Source organism: Schistocerca gregaria, chromosome 1, assembly GCF_023897955.1.
Source record: "Schistocerca gregaria isolate iqSchGreg1 chromosome 1, iqSchGreg1.2, whole genome shotgun sequence".
Lineage (NCBI taxonomy): Eukaryota > Metazoa > Arthropoda > Insecta > Orthoptera > Acrididae > Schistocerca > Schistocerca gregaria.
In genome coordinates this window covers 134,804,357-134,818,050 of record NC_064920.1, presented here as the reverse complement: position 1 = coordinate 134,818,050, position 13,694 = coordinate 134,804,357, and the positions used below count along the sequence as shown (strand labels likewise).

The following is a 13,694-nucleotide window of genomic DNA, read 5'->3' as shown; positions in this document are numbered from 1 at the left end:
GTGGTGAGAGAGATTTTGCCCCAGTGAGTAAAACGTGTACCTCTGGTGGGACTCGAACCCACAATCCCCGGTTTAGGAGACCGATGCCTTATCCATCAGGCCACAGAGGCTGGCTGGAGCGGTGTTGGCGGTGTGCTTGCTAAAATGAACACTTGCGAAGTTTACCCTTCCTGGTGCGCTCCCCTACGTCTGCAGAGAGTCAGGACGTCGCATGAGCCTTTCTTGTGTTCATGTACATACTCAGATGTATCGAAGTCCATGCACCTACTTTCTGCTGGCAATTCTTATACCTGCCGCCTTAGGCTGTAGCGTATCTGAACTCCAAGTCCTGCACACAAGACAGTTGACTGACTATTCATATGTGTCATACTGTTTAGCAACAAGTAATTTTAAAATAGCGTTTCCTTTCGCAGCGCCATCGCGCTTCGAAACATTTTCGCAGCTAAGAATTCGATTGATAATGGCCGTAGTTTCGTTTCAGCTAGTCAGTAAGTGCATATTTTCATATCTTCGTGATATCTGGGATACCTGTAAACACTCAGGAAGGCCAACTTTCTCAACTATTACATCTGTACGTGGTGAGAGAGATTTTGCCCCAGTGAGTAAAACGTGTACCTCTGGTGGGACTCGAACCCACAATCCCCGGTTTAGGAGACCGATGCCTTATCCATTAGGCCACAGAGGCTGGCTGGAGCGGTGTTGGCGGTGTGCTTGCTAAAATGAACACTTGCGAAGTTTACCCTTCCTGGTGCGCTCCCCTACGTCTGCAGAGAGTCAGGACGTCGCATGAGCCTTTCTTGTGTTCATGTACATACTCAGATGTATCGAAGTCCATGCACCTACTTTCTGCTGGCAATTCTTATACCTGCCGCCTTAGGCTGTAGCGTATCTGAACTCCAAGTCCTGCACACAAGACAGTTGACTGACTATTCATATGTGTCATACTGTTTAGCAACAAGTAATTTTAAAATAGCGTTTCCTTTCGCAGCGCCATCGCGCTTCGAAACATTTTCGCAGCTAAGAATTCGATTGATAATGGCCGTAGTTTCGTTTCAGCTAGTCAGTAAGTGCATATTTTCATATCTTCGTGATATCTGGGATACCTGTAAACACTCAGGAAGGCCAACTTTCTCAACTATTACATCTGTACGTGGTGAGAGAGATTTTGCCCCAGTGAGTAAAACGTGTACCTCTGGTGGGACTCGAACCCACAATCCCCGGTTTAGGAGACCGATGCCTTATCCATTAGGCCACAGAGGCTGGCTGGAGCGGTGTTGGCGGTGTGCTTGCTAAAATGAACACTTGCGAAGTTTACCCTTCCTGGTGCGCTCCCCTACGTCTGCAGAGAGTCAGGACGTCGCATGAGCCTTTCTTGTGTTCATGTACATACTCAGATGTATCGAAGTCCATGCACCTACTTTCTGCTGGCAATTCTTATACCTGCCGCCTTAGGCTGTAGCGTATCTGAACTCCAAGTCCTGCACACAAGACAGTTGACTGACTATTCATATGTGTCATACTGTTTAGCAACAAGTAATTTTAAAATAGCGTTTCCTTTCGCAGCGCCATCGCGCTTCGAAACATTTTCGCAGCTAAGAATTCGATTGATAATGGCCGTAGTTTCGTTTCAGCTAGTCAGTAAGTGCATATTTTCATATCTTCGTGATATCTGGGATACCTGTAAACACTCAGGAAGGCCAACTTTCTCAACTATTACATCTGTACGTGGTGAGAGAGATTTTGCCCCAGTGAGTAAAACGTGTACCTCTGGTGGGACTCGAACCCACAATCCCCGGTTTAGGAGACCGATGCCTTATCCATTAGGCCACAGAGGCTGGCTGGAGCGGTGTTGGCGGTGTGCTTGCTAAAATGAACACTTGCGAAGTTTACCCTTCCTGGTGCGCTCCCCTACGTCTGCAGAGAGTCAGGACGTCGCATGAGCCTTTCTTGTGTTCATGTACATACTCAGATGTATCGAAGTCCATGCACCTACTTTCTGCTGGCAATTCTTATACCTGCCGCCTTAGGCTGTAGCGTATCTGAACTCCAAGTCCTGCACACAAGACAGTTGACTGACTATTCATATGTGTCATACTGTTTAGCAACAAGTAATTTTAAAATAGCGTTTCCTTTCGCAGCGCCATCGCGCTTCGAAACATTTTCGCAGCTAAGAATTCGATTGATAATGGCCGTAGTTTCGTTTCAGCTAGTCAGTAAGTGCATATTTTCATATCTTCGTGATATCTGGGATACCTGTAAACACTCAGGAAGGCCAACTTTCTCAACTATTACATCTGTACGTGGTGAGAGAGATTTTGCCCCAGTGAGTAAAACGTGTACCTCTGGTGGGACTCGAACCCACAATCCCCGGTTTAGGAGACCGATGCCTTATCCATTAGGCCACAGAGGCTGGCTGGAGCGGTGTTGGCGGTGTGCTTGCTAAAATGAACACTTGCGAAGTTTACCCTTCCTGGTGCGCTCCCCTACGTCTGCAGAGAGTCAGGACGTCGCATGAGCCTTTCTTGTGTTCATGTACACACTCAGATGTATCGAAGTCCATGCACCTACTTTCTGCTGGCAATTCTTATACCTGCCGCCTTAGGCTGTAGCGTATCTGAACTCCAAGTCCTGCACACAAGACAGTTGACTGACTATTCATATGTGTCATACTGTTTAGCAACAAGTAATTTTAAAATAGCGTTTCCTTTCGCAGCGCCATCGCGCTTCGAAACATTTTCGCAGCTAAGAATTCGATTGATAATGGCCGTAGTTTCGTTTCAGCTAGTCAGTAAGTGCATATTTTCATATCTTCGTGATATCTGGGATACCTGTAAACACTCAGGAAGGCCAACTTTCTCAACTATTACATCTGTACGTGGTGAGAGAGATTTTGCCCCAGTGAGTAAAACGTGTACCTCTGGTGGGACTCGAACCCACAATCCCCGGTTTAGGAGACCGATGCCTTATCCATTAGGCCACAGAGGCTGGCTGGAGCGGTGTTGGCGGTGTGCTTGCTAAAATGAACACTTGCGAAGTTTACCCTTCCTGGTGCGCTCCCCTACGTCTGCAGAGAGTCAGGACGTCGCATGAGCCTTTCTTGTGTTCATGTACATACTCAGATGTATCGAAGTCCATGCACCTACTTTCTGCTGGCAATTCTTATACCTGCCGCCTTAGGCTGTAGCGTATCTGAACTCCAAGTCCTGCACACAAGACAGTTGACTGACTATTCATATGTGTCATACTGTTTAGTAACAAGTAATTTTAAAATAGCGTTTCCTTTCGCAGCGCCATCGCGCTTCGAAACATTTTCGCAGCTAAGAATTCGATTGATAATGGCCGTAGTTTCGTTTCAGCTAGTCAGTAAGTGCATATTTTCATATCTTCGTGAAATCTGGGATACCTGTAAACACTCAGGAAGGCCAACTTTCTCAACTATTACATCTGTACGTGGTGAGAGAGATTTTGCCCCAGTGAGTAAAACGTGTACCTCTGGTGGGACTCGAACCCACAATCCCCGGTTTAGGAGACCGATGCCTTATCCATTAGGCCACAGAGGCTGGCTGGAGCGGTGTTGGCGGTGTGCTTGCTAAAATGAACACTTGCGAAGTTTACCCTTCCTGGTGCGCTCCCCTACGTCTGCAGAGAGTCAGGACGTCGCATGAGCCTTTCTTGTGTTCATGTACACACTCAGATGTATCGAAGTCCATGCACCTACTTTCTGCTGGCAATTCTTATACCTGCCGCCTTAGGCTGTAGCGTATCTGAACTCCAAGTCCTGCACACAAGACAGTTGACTGACTATTCATATGTGTCATACTGTTTAGCAACAAGTAATTTTAAAATAGCGTTTCCTTTCGCAGCGCCATCGCGCTTCGAAACATTTTCGCAGCTAAGAATTCGATTGATAATGGCCGTAGTTTCGTTTCAGCTAGTCAGTAAGTGCATATTTTCATATCTTCGTGATATCTGGGATACCTGTAAACACTCAGGAAAGCCAACTTTCTCAACTATTACATCTGTACGTGGTGAGAGAGATTTTGCCCCAGTGAGTAAAACGTGTACCTCTGGTGGGACTCGAACCCACAATCCCCGGTTTAGGAGACCGATGCCTTATCCATTAGGCCACAGAGGCTGGCTGGAGCGGTGTTGGCGGTGTGCTTGCTAAAATGAACACTTGCGAAGTTTACCCTTCCTGGTGCGCTCCCCTACGTCTGCAGAGAGTCAGGACGTCGCATGAGCCTTTCTTGTGTTCATGTACATACTCAGATGTATCGAAGTCCATGCACCTACTTTCTGCTGGCAATTCTTATACCTGCCGCCTTAGGCTGTAGCGTATCTGAACTCCAAGTCCTGCACACAAGACAGTTGACTGACTATTCATATGTGTCATACTGTTTAGCAACAAGTAATTTTAAAATAGCGTTTCCTTTCGCAGCGCCATCGCGCTTCGAAACATTTTCGCAGCTAAGAATTCGATTGATAATGGCCGTAGTTTCGTTTCAGCTAGTCAGTAAGTGCATATTTTCATATCTTCGTGATATCTGGGATACCTGTAAACACTCAGGAAGGCCAACTTTCTCAACTATTACATCTGTACGTGGTGAGAGAGATTTTGCCCCAGTGAGTAAAACGTGTACCTCTGGTGGGACTCGAACCCACAATCCCCGGTTTAGGAGACCGATGCCTTATCCATTAGGCCACAGAGGCTGGCTGGAGCGGTGTTGGCGGTGTGCTTGCTAAAATGAACACTTGCGAAGTTTACCCTTCCTGGTGCGCTCCCCTACGTCTGCAGAGAGTCAGGACGTCGCATGAGCCTTTCTTGTGTTCATGTACATACTCAGATGTATCGAAGTCCATGCACCTACTTTCTGCTGGCAATTCTTATACCTGCCGCCTTAGGCTGTAGCGTATCTGAACTCCAAGTCCTGCACACAAGACAGTTGACTGACTATTCATATGTGTCATACTGTTTAGCAACAAGTAATTTTAAAATAGCGTTTCCTTTCGCAGCGCCATCGCGCTTCGAAACATTTTCGCAGCTAAGAATTCGATTGATAATGGCCGTAGTTTCGTTTCAGCTAGTCAGTAAGTGCATATTTTCATATCTTCGTGATATCTGGGATACCTGTAAACACTCAGGAAGGCCAACTTTCTCAACTATTACATCTGTACGTGGTGAGAGAGATTTTGCCCCAGTGAGTAAAACGTGTACCTCTGGTGGGACTCGAACCCACAATCCCCGGTTTAGGAGACCGATGCCTTATCCATTAGGCCACAGAGGCTGGCTGGAGCGGTGTTGGCGGTGTGCTTGCTAAAATGAACACTTGCGAAGTTTACCCTTCCTGGTGCGCTCCCCTACGTCTGCAGAGAGTCAGGACGTCGCATGAGCCTTTCTTGTGTTCATGTACATACTCAGATGTATCGAAGTCCATGCACCTACTTTCTGCTGGCAATTCTTATACCTGCCGCCTTAGGCTGTAGCGTATCTGAACTCCAAGTCCTGCACACAAGACAGTTGACTGACTATTCATATGTGTCATACTGTTTAGCAACAAGTAATTTTAAAATAGCGTTTCCTTTCGCAGCGCCATCGCGCTTCGAAACATTTTCGCAGCTAAGAATTCGATTGATAATGGCCGTAGTTTCGTTTCAGCTAGTCAGTAAGTGCATATTTTCATATCTTCGTGATATCTGGGATACCTGTAAACACTCAGGAAGGCCAACTTTCTCAACTATTACATCTGTACGTGGTGAGAGAGATTTTGCCCCAGTGAGTAAAACGTGTACCTCTGGTGGGACTCGAACCCACAATCCCCGGTTTAGGAGACCGATGCCTTATCCATTAGGCCACAGAGGCTGGCTGGAGCGGTGTTGGCGGTGTGCTTGCTAAAATGAACACTTGCGAAGTTTACCCTTCCTGGTGCGCTCCCCTACGTCTGCAGAGAGTCAGGACGTCGCATGAGCCTTTCTTGTGTTCATGTACATACTCAGATGTATCGAAGTCCATGCACCTACTTTCTGCTGGCAATTCTTATACCTGCCGCCTTAGGCTGTAGCGTATCTGAACTCCAAGTCCTGCACACAAGACAGTTGACTGACTATTCATATGTGTCATACTGTTTAGCAACAAGTAATTTTAAAATAGCGTTTCCTTTCACAGCGCCATCGCGCTTCGAAACATTTTCGCAGCTAAGAATTCGATTGATAATGGCCGTAGTTTCGTTTCAGCTAGTCAGTAAGTGCATATTTTCATATCTTCGTGATATCTGGGATACCTGTAAACACTCAGGAAGGCCAACTTTCTCAACTATTACATCTGTACGTGGTGAGAGAGATTTTGCCCCAGTGAGTAAAACGTGTACCTCTGGTGGGACTCGAACCCACAATCCCCGGTTTAGGAGACCGATGCCTTATCCATTAGGCCACAGAGGCTGGCTGGAGCGGTGTTGGCGGTGTGCTTGCTAAAATGAACACTTGCGAAGTTTACCCTTCCTGGTGCGCTCCCCTACGTCTGCAGAGAGTCAGGACGTCGCATGAGCCTTTCTTGTGTTCATGTACATACTCAGATGTATCGAAGTCCATGCACCTACTTTCTGCTGGCAATTCTTATACCTGCCGCCTTAGGCTGTAGCGTATCTGAACTCCAAGTCCTGCACACAAGACAGTTGACTGACTATTCATATGTGTCATACTGTTTAGCAACAAGTAATTTTAAAATAGCGTTTCCTTTCGCAGCGCCATCGCGCTTCGAAACATTTTCGCAGCTAAGAATTCGATTGATAATGGCCGTAGTTTCGTTTCAGCTAGTCAGTAAGTGCATATTTTCATATCTTCGTGATATCTGGGATACCTGTAAACACTCAGGAAGGCCAACTTTCTCAACTATTACATCTGTACGTGGTGAGAGAGATTTTGCCCCAGTGAGTAAAACGTGTACCTCTGGTGGGACTCGAACCCACAATCCCCGGTTTAGGAGACCGATGCCTTATCCATTAGGCCACAGAGGCTGGCTGGAGCGGTGTTGGCGGTGTGCTTGCTAAAATTAACACTTGCGAAGTTTACCCTTCCTGGTGCGCTCCCCTACGTCTGCAGAGAGTCAGGACGTCGCATGAGCCTTTCTTGTGTTCATGTACATACTCAGATGTATCGAAGTCCATGCACCTACTTTCTGCTGGCAATTCTTATACCTGCCGCCTTAGGCTGTAGCGTATCTGAACTCCAAGTCCTGCACACAAGACAGTTGACTGACTATTCATATGTGTCATACTGTTTAGCAACAAGTAATTTTAAAATAGCGTTTCCTTTCGCAGCGCCATCGCGCTTCGAAACATTTTCGCAGCTAAGAATTCGATTGATAATGGCCGTAGTTTCGTTTCAGCTAGTCAGTAAGTGCATATTTTCATATCTTCGTGATATCTGGGATACCTGTAAACACTCAGGAAGGCCAACTTTCTCAACTATTACATCTGTACGTGGTGAGAGAGATTTTGCCCCAGTGAGTAAAACGTGTACCTCTGGTGGGACTCGAACCCACAATCCCCGGTTTAGGAGACCGATGCCTTATCCATTAGGCCACAGAGGCTGGCTGGAGCGGTGTTGGCGGTGTGCTTGCTAAATTGAACACTTGCGAAGTTTACCCTTCCTGGTGCGCTCCCCTACGTCTGCAGAGAGTCAGGACGTCGCATGAGCCTTTCTTGTGTTCATGTACATACTCAGATGTATCGAAGTCCATGCACCTACTTTCTGCTGGCAATTCTTATACCTGCCGCCTTAGGCTGTAGCGTATCTGAACTCCAAGTCCTGCACACAAGACAGTTGACTGACTATTCATATGTGTCATACTGTTTAGCAACAAGTAATTTTAAAATAGCGTTTCCTTTCGCAGCGCCATCGCGCTTCGAAACATTTTCGCAGCTAAGAATTCGATTGATAATGGCCGTAGTTTCGTTTCAGCTAGTCAGTAAGTGCATATTTTCATATCTTCGTGATATCTGGGATACCTGTAAACACTCAGGAAGGCCAACTTTCTCAACTATTACATCTGTACGTGGTGAGAGAGATTTTGCCCCAGTGAGTAAAACGTGTACCTCTGGTGGGACTCGAACCCACAATCCCCGGTTTAGGAGACCGATGCCTTATCCATTAGGCCACAGAGGCTGGCTGGAGCGGTGTTGGCGGTGTGCTTGCTAAAATGAACACTTGCGAAGTTTACCCTTCCTGGTGCGCTCCCCTACGTCTGCAGAGAGTCAGGACGTCGCATGAGCCTTTCTTGTGTTCATGTACATACTCAGATGTATCGAAGTCCATGCACCTACTTTCTGCTGGCAATTCTTATACCTGCCGCCTTAGGCTGTAGCGTATCTGAACTCCAAGTCCTGCACACAAGACAGTTGACTGACTATTCATATGTGTCATACTGTTTAGCAACAAGTAATTTTAAAATAGCGTTTCCTTTCGCAGCGCCATCGCGCTTCGAAACATTTTCGCAGCTAAGAATTCGATTGATAATGGCCGTAGTTTCGTTTCAGCTAGTCAGTAAGTGCATATTTTCATATCTTCGTGATATCTGGGATACCTGTAAACACTCAGGAAGGCCAACTTTCTCAACTATTACATCTGTACGTGGTGAGAGAGATTTTGCCCCAGTGAGTAAAACGTGTACCTCTGGTGGGACTCGAACCCACAATCCCCGGTTTAGGAGACCGATGCCTTATCCATTAGGCCACAGAGGCTGGCTGGAGCGGTGTTGGCGGTGTGCTTGCTAAATTGAACACTTGCGAAGTTTACCCTTCCTGGTGCGCTCCCCTACGTCTGCAGAGAGTCAGGACGTCGCATGAGCCTTTCTTGTGTTCATGTACATACTCAGATGTATCGAAGTCCATGCACCTACTTTCTGCTGGCAATTCTTATACCTGCCGCCTTAGGCTGTAGCGTATCTGAACTCCAAGTCCTGCACACAAGACAGTTGACTGACTATTCATATGTGTCATACTGTTTAGCAACAAGTAATTTTAAAATAGCGTTTCCTTTCGCAGCGCCATCGCGCTTCGAAACATTTTCGCAGCTAAGAATTCGATTGATAATGGCCGTAGTTTCGTTTCAGCTAGTCAGTAAGTGCATATTTTCATATCTTCGTGATATCTGGGATACCTGTAAACACTCAGGAAGGCCAACTTTCTCAACTATTACATCTGTACGTGGTGAGAGAGATTTTGCCCCAGTGAGTAAAACGTGTACCTCTGGTGGGACTCGAACCCACAATCCCCGGTTTAGGAGACCGATGCCTTATCCATTAGGCCACAGAGGCTGGCTGGAGCGGTGTTGGCGGTGTGCTTGCTAAAATGAACACTTGCGAAGTTTACCCTTCCTGGTGCGCTCCCCTACGTCTGCAGAGAGTCAGGACGTCGCATGAGCCTTTCTTGTGTTCATGTACATACTCAGATGTATCGAAGTCCATGCACCTACTTTCTGCTGGCAATTCTTATACCTGCCGCCTTAGGCTGTAGCGTATCTGAACTCCAAGTCCTGCACACAAGACAGTTGACTGACTATTCATATGTGTCATACTGTTTAGCAACAAGTAATTTTAAAATAGCGTTTCCTTTCGCAGCGCCATCGCGCTTCGAAACATTTTCGCAGCTAAGAATTCGATTGATAATGGCCGTAGTTTCGTTTCAGCTAGTCAGTAAGTGCATATTTTCATATCTTCGTGATATCTGGGATACCTGTAAACACTCAGGAAGGCCAACTTTCTCAACTATTACATCTGTACGTGGTGAGAGAGATTTTGCCCCAGTGAGTAAAACGTGTACCTCTGGTGGGACTCGAACCCACAATCCCCGGTTTAGGAGACCGATGCCTTATCCATTAGGCCACAGAGGCTGGCTGGAGCGGTGTTGGCGGTGTGCTTGCTAAAATGAACACTTGCGAAGTTTACCCTTCCTGGTGCGCTCCCCTACGTCTGCAGAGAGTCAGGACGTCGCATGAGCCTTTCTTGTGTTCATGTACATACTCAGATGTATCGAAGTCCATGCACCTACTTTCTGCTGGCAATTCTTATACCTGCCGCCTTAGGCTGTAGCGTATCTGAACTCCAAGTCCTGCACACAAGACAGTTGACTGACTATTCATATGTGTCATACTGTTTAGCAACAAGTAATTTTAAAATAGCGTTTCCTTTCGCAGCGCCATCGCGCTTCGAAACATTTTCGCAGCTAAGAATTCGATTGATAATGGCCGTAGTTTCGTTTCAGCTAGTCAGTAAGTGCATATTTTCATATCTTCGTGATATCTGGGATACCTGTAAACACTCAGGAAGGCCAACTTTCTCAACTATTACATCTGTACGTGGTGAGAGAGATTTTGCCCCAGTGAGTAAAACGTGTACCTCTGGTGGGACTCGAACCCACAATCCCCGGTTTAGGAGACCGATGCCTTATCCATTAGGCCACAGAGGCTGGCTGGAGCGGTGTTGGCGGTGTGCTTGCTAAAATGAACACTTGCGAAGTTTACCCTTCCTGGTGCGCTCCCCTACGTCTGCAGAGAGTCAGGACGTCGCATGAGCCTTTCTTGTGTTCATGTACATACTCAGATGTATCGAAGTCCATGCACCTACTTTCTGCTGGCAATTCTTATACCTGCCGCCTTAGGCTGTAGCGTATCTGAACTCCAAGTCCTGCACACAAGACAGTTGACTGACTATTCATATGTGTCATACTGTTTAGCAACAAGTAATTTTAAAATAGCGTTTCCTTTCGCAGCGCCATCGCGCTTCGAAACATTTTCGCAGCTAAGAATTCGATTGATAATGGCCGTAGTTTCGTTTCAGCTAGTCAGTAAGTGCATATTTTCATATCTTCGTGATATCTGGGATACCTGTAAACACTCAGGAAGGCCAACTTTCTCAACTATTACATCTGTACGTGGTGAGAGAGATTTTGCCCCAGTGAGTAAAACGTGTACCTCTGGTGGGACTCGAACCCACAATCCCCGGTTTAGGAGACCGATGCCTTATCCATTAGGCCACAGAGGCTGGCTGGAGCGGTGTTGGCGGTGTGCTTGCTAAAATGAACACTTGCGAAGTTTACCCTTCCTGGTGCGCTCCCCTACGTCTGCAGAGAGTCAGGACGTCGCATGAGCCTTTCTTGTGTTCATGTACATACTCAGATGTATCGAAGTCCATGCACCTACTTTCTGCTGGCAATTCTTATACCTGCCGCCTTAGGCTGTAGCGTATCTGAACTCCAAGTCCTGCACACAAGACAGTTGACTGACTATTCATATGTGTCATACTGTTTAGCAACAAGTAATTTTAAAATAGCGTTTCCTTTCGCAGCGCCATCGCGCTTCGAAACATTTTCGCAGCTAAGAATTCGATTGATAATGGCCGTAGTTTCGTTTCAGCTAGTCAGTAAGTGCATATTTTCATATCTTCGTGATATCTGGGATACCTGTAAACACTCAGGAAGGCCAACTTTCTCAACTATTACATCTGTACGTGGTGAGAGAGATTTTGCCCCAGTGAGTAAAACGTGTACCTCTGGTGGGACTCGAACCCACAATCCCCGGTTTAGGAGACCGATGCCTTATCCATTAGGCCACAGAGGCTGGCTGGAGCGGTGTTGGCGGTGTGCTTGCTAAAATGAACACTTGCGAAGTTTACCCTTCCTGGTGCGCTCCCCTACGTCTGCAGAGAGTCAGGACGTCGCATGAGCCTTTCTTGTGTTCATGTACATACTCAGATGTATCGAAGTCCATGCACCTACTTTCTGCTGGCAATTCTTATACCTGCCGCCTTAGGCTGTAGCGTATCTGAACTCCAAGTCCTGCACACAAGACAGTTGACTGACTATTCATATGTGTCATACTGTTTAGCAACAAGTAATTTTAAAATAGCGTTTCCTTTCGCAGCGCCATCGCGCTTCGAAACATTTTCGCAGCTAAGAATTCGATTGATAATGGCCGTAGTTTCGTTTCAGCTAGTCAGTAAGTGCATATTTTCATATCTTCGTGATATCTGGGATACCTGTAAACACTCAGGAAGGCCAACTTTCTCAACTATTACATCTGTACGTGGTGAGAGAGATTTTGCCCCAGTGAGTAAAACGTGTACCTCTGGTGGGACTCGAACCCACAATCCCCGGTTTAGGAGACCGATGCCTTATCCATTAGGCCACAGAGGCTGGCTGGAGCGGTGTTGGCGGTGTGCTTGCTAAAATGAACACTTGCGAAGTTTACCCTTCCTGGTGCGCTCCCCTACGTCTGCAGAGAGTCAGGACGTCGCATGAGCCTTTCTTGTGTTCATGTACATACTCAGATGTATCGAAGTCCATGCACCTACTTTCTGCTGGCAATTCTTATACCTGCCGCCTTAGGCTGTAGCGTATCTGAACTCCAAGTCCTGCACACAAGACAGTTGACTGACTATTCATATGTGTCATACTGTTTAGCAACAAGTAATTTTAAAATAGCGTTTCCTTTCGCAGCGCCATCGCGCTTCGAAACATTTTCGCAGCTAAGAATTCGATTGATAATGGCCGTAGTTTCGTTTCAGCTAGTCAGTAAGTGCATATTTTCATATCTTCGTGATATCTGGGATACCTGTAAACACTCAGGAAGGCCAACTTTCTCAACTATTACATCTGTACGTGGTGAGAGAGATTTTGCCCCAGTGAGTAAAACGTGTACCTCTGGTGGGACTCGAACCCACAATCCCCGGTTTAGGAGACCGATGCCTTATCCATTAGGCCACAGAGGCTGGCTGGAGCGGTGTTGGCGGTGTGCTTGCTAAAATGAACACTTGCGAAGTTTACCCTTCCTGGTGCGCTCCCCTACGTCTGCAGAGAGTCAGGACGTCGCATGAGCCTTTCTTGTGTTCATGTACATACTCAGATGTATCGAAGTCCATGCACCTACTTTCTGCTGGCAATTCTTATACCTGCCGCCTTAGGCTGTAGCGTATCTGAACTCCAAGTCCTGCACACAAGACAGTTGACTGACTATTCATATGTGTCATACTGTTTAGCAACAAGTAATTTTAAAATAGCGTTTCCTTTCGCAGCGCCATCGCGCTTCGAAACATTTTCGCAGCTAAGAATTCGATTGATAATGGCCGTAGTTTCGTTTCAGCTAGTCAGTAAGTGCATATTTTCATATCTTCGTGATATCTGGGATACCTGTAAACACTCAGGAAGGCCAACTTTCTCAACTATTACATCTGTACGTGGTGAGAGAGATTTTGCCCCAGTGAGTAAAACGTGTACCTCTGGTGGGACTCGAACCCACAATCCCCGGTTTAGGAGACCGATGCCTTATCCATTAGGCCACAGAGGCTGGCTGGAGCGGTGTTGGCGGTGTGCTTGCTAAAATGAACACTTGCGAAGTTTACCCTTCCTGGTGCGCTCCCCTACGTCTGCAGAGAGTCAGGACGTCGCATGAGCCTTTCTTGTGTTCATGTACATACTCAGATGTATCGAAGTCCATGCACCTACTTTCTGCTGGCAATTCTTATACCTGCCGCCTTAGGCTGTAGCGTATCTGAACTCCAAGTCCTGCACACAAGACAGTTGACTGACTATTCATATGTGTCATACTGTTTAGCAACAAGTAATTTTAAAATAGCGTTTCCTTTCGCAGCGCCATCGCGCTTCGAAACATTTTCGCAGCTAAGAATTCGATTGATAATGGCCGTA

At 46.7% G+C, this 13,694-nt stretch overlaps 24 non-coding genes across 24 annotated transcripts; all 24 read right to left on the bottom strand.

Annotated features, from left to right (window-relative positions):
• Positions 1–37: 37 nt before the first annotated feature.
• Positions 38–110, bottom strand: Trnar-ccu (transfer RNA arginine (anticodon CCU)). Its single transcript has one exon. It is a non-coding gene; the product is annotated as a tRNA-Arg (tRNA).
• Positions 111–612: 502 nt separating this feature from the next.
• Positions 613–685, bottom strand: Trnar-ccu (transfer RNA arginine (anticodon CCU)). Its single transcript has one exon. It is a non-coding gene; the product is annotated as a tRNA-Arg (tRNA).
• Positions 686–1,187: 502 nt separating this feature from the next.
• Positions 1,188–1,260, bottom strand: Trnar-ccu (transfer RNA arginine (anticodon CCU)). The gene has a single exon. It is a non-coding gene; the product is annotated as a tRNA-Arg (tRNA).
• Positions 1,261–1,762: 502 nt separating this feature from the next.
• On the bottom strand, positions 1,763–1,835 carry Trnar-ccu (transfer RNA arginine (anticodon CCU)). Its single transcript has one exon. It is a non-coding gene; the product is annotated as a tRNA-Arg (tRNA).
• A 502-nt stretch (positions 1,836–2,337) lies between these two features.
• Trnar-ccu (transfer RNA arginine (anticodon CCU)) lies at positions 2,338–2,410 on the bottom strand. The gene has a single exon. It is a non-coding gene; the product is annotated as a tRNA-Arg (tRNA).
• A 502-nt stretch (positions 2,411–2,912) lies between these two features.
• Positions 2,913–2,985, bottom strand: Trnar-ccu (transfer RNA arginine (anticodon CCU)). The gene has a single exon. It is a non-coding gene; the product is annotated as a tRNA-Arg (tRNA).
• A 502-nt stretch (positions 2,986–3,487) lies between these two features.
• Positions 3,488–3,560, bottom strand: Trnar-ccu (transfer RNA arginine (anticodon CCU)). Its single transcript has one exon. It is a non-coding gene; the product is annotated as a tRNA-Arg (tRNA).
• Positions 3,561–4,062: 502 nt separating this feature from the next.
• Positions 4,063–4,135, bottom strand: Trnar-ccu (transfer RNA arginine (anticodon CCU)). The gene has a single exon. It is a non-coding gene; the product is annotated as a tRNA-Arg (tRNA).
• Positions 4,136–4,637: 502 nt separating this feature from the next.
• Trnar-ccu (transfer RNA arginine (anticodon CCU)) lies at positions 4,638–4,710 on the bottom strand. Its single transcript has one exon. It is a non-coding gene; the product is annotated as a tRNA-Arg (tRNA).
• A 502-nt stretch (positions 4,711–5,212) lies between these two features.
• Positions 5,213–5,285, bottom strand: Trnar-ccu (transfer RNA arginine (anticodon CCU)). The gene has a single exon. It is a non-coding gene; the product is annotated as a tRNA-Arg (tRNA).
• A 502-nt stretch (positions 5,286–5,787) lies between these two features.
• On the bottom strand, positions 5,788–5,860 carry Trnar-ccu (transfer RNA arginine (anticodon CCU)). The gene has a single exon. It is a non-coding gene; the product is annotated as a tRNA-Arg (tRNA).
• A 502-nt stretch (positions 5,861–6,362) lies between these two features.
• On the bottom strand, positions 6,363–6,435 carry Trnar-ccu (transfer RNA arginine (anticodon CCU)). Its single transcript has one exon. It is a non-coding gene; the product is annotated as a tRNA-Arg (tRNA).
• Positions 6,436–6,937: 502 nt separating this feature from the next.
• Positions 6,938–7,010, bottom strand: Trnar-ccu (transfer RNA arginine (anticodon CCU)). The gene has a single exon. It is a non-coding gene; the product is annotated as a tRNA-Arg (tRNA).
• Positions 7,011–7,512: 502 nt separating this feature from the next.
• On the bottom strand, positions 7,513–7,585 carry Trnar-ccu (transfer RNA arginine (anticodon CCU)). Its single transcript has one exon. It is a non-coding gene; the product is annotated as a tRNA-Arg (tRNA).
• Positions 7,586–8,087: 502 nt separating this feature from the next.
• Trnar-ccu (transfer RNA arginine (anticodon CCU)) lies at positions 8,088–8,160 on the bottom strand. The gene has a single exon. It is a non-coding gene; the product is annotated as a tRNA-Arg (tRNA).
• A 502-nt stretch (positions 8,161–8,662) lies between these two features.
• Positions 8,663–8,735, bottom strand: Trnar-ccu (transfer RNA arginine (anticodon CCU)). The gene has a single exon. It is a non-coding gene; the product is annotated as a tRNA-Arg (tRNA).
• A 502-nt stretch (positions 8,736–9,237) lies between these two features.
• Trnar-ccu (transfer RNA arginine (anticodon CCU)) lies at positions 9,238–9,310 on the bottom strand. The gene has a single exon. It is a non-coding gene; the product is annotated as a tRNA-Arg (tRNA).
• Positions 9,311–9,812: 502 nt separating this feature from the next.
• On the bottom strand, positions 9,813–9,885 carry Trnar-ccu (transfer RNA arginine (anticodon CCU)). Its single transcript has one exon. It is a non-coding gene; the product is annotated as a tRNA-Arg (tRNA).
• A 502-nt stretch (positions 9,886–10,387) lies between these two features.
• On the bottom strand, positions 10,388–10,460 carry Trnar-ccu (transfer RNA arginine (anticodon CCU)). Its single transcript has one exon. It is a non-coding gene; the product is annotated as a tRNA-Arg (tRNA).
• Positions 10,461–10,962: 502 nt separating this feature from the next.
• Trnar-ccu (transfer RNA arginine (anticodon CCU)) lies at positions 10,963–11,035 on the bottom strand. Its single transcript has one exon. It is a non-coding gene; the product is annotated as a tRNA-Arg (tRNA).
• A 502-nt stretch (positions 11,036–11,537) lies between these two features.
• Trnar-ccu (transfer RNA arginine (anticodon CCU)) lies at positions 11,538–11,610 on the bottom strand. Its single transcript has one exon. It is a non-coding gene; the product is annotated as a tRNA-Arg (tRNA).
• Positions 11,611–12,112: 502 nt separating this feature from the next.
• On the bottom strand, positions 12,113–12,185 carry Trnar-ccu (transfer RNA arginine (anticodon CCU)). The gene has a single exon. It is a non-coding gene; the product is annotated as a tRNA-Arg (tRNA).
• Positions 12,186–12,687: 502 nt separating this feature from the next.
• Trnar-ccu (transfer RNA arginine (anticodon CCU)) lies at positions 12,688–12,760 on the bottom strand. The gene has a single exon. It is a non-coding gene; the product is annotated as a tRNA-Arg (tRNA).
• Positions 12,761–13,262: 502 nt separating this feature from the next.
• Positions 13,263–13,335, bottom strand: Trnar-ccu (transfer RNA arginine (anticodon CCU)). The gene has a single exon. It is a non-coding gene; the product is annotated as a tRNA-Arg (tRNA).
• Positions 13,336–13,694: the final 359 nt, after the last annotated feature.